This window comes from Mastomys coucha, unplaced genomic scaffold (assembly GCF_008632895.1).
Source record: "Mastomys coucha isolate ucsf_1 unplaced genomic scaffold, UCSF_Mcou_1 pScaffold23, whole genome shotgun sequence".
Taxonomy (NCBI): Eukaryota; Metazoa; Chordata; class Mammalia; order Rodentia; family Muridae; genus Mastomys; species Mastomys coucha.
Window position 1 is genome coordinate 21,552,092 of NW_022196906.1, and position 205 is coordinate 21,552,296.

A 205-nucleotide genomic window follows, 5' to 3' on the forward strand; every position below is an offset into this window, starting at 1 on the left:
GCTGGGAGAACCGGGTGTAGCAAGGATACACACACACACACACACACACACACACACACACACACACACACACACAAAGCTTGCTGGAGGTCTTGGAGACCTTCCATCTGATTTCTAGGTAGTGTGAGCATAAAAATTCATGAGGCAGAGGCAGAGAAAGGGAGGAAAGCAGGGGTAAGGTGGAGGTTCAGGGGAGGGAAGAGAA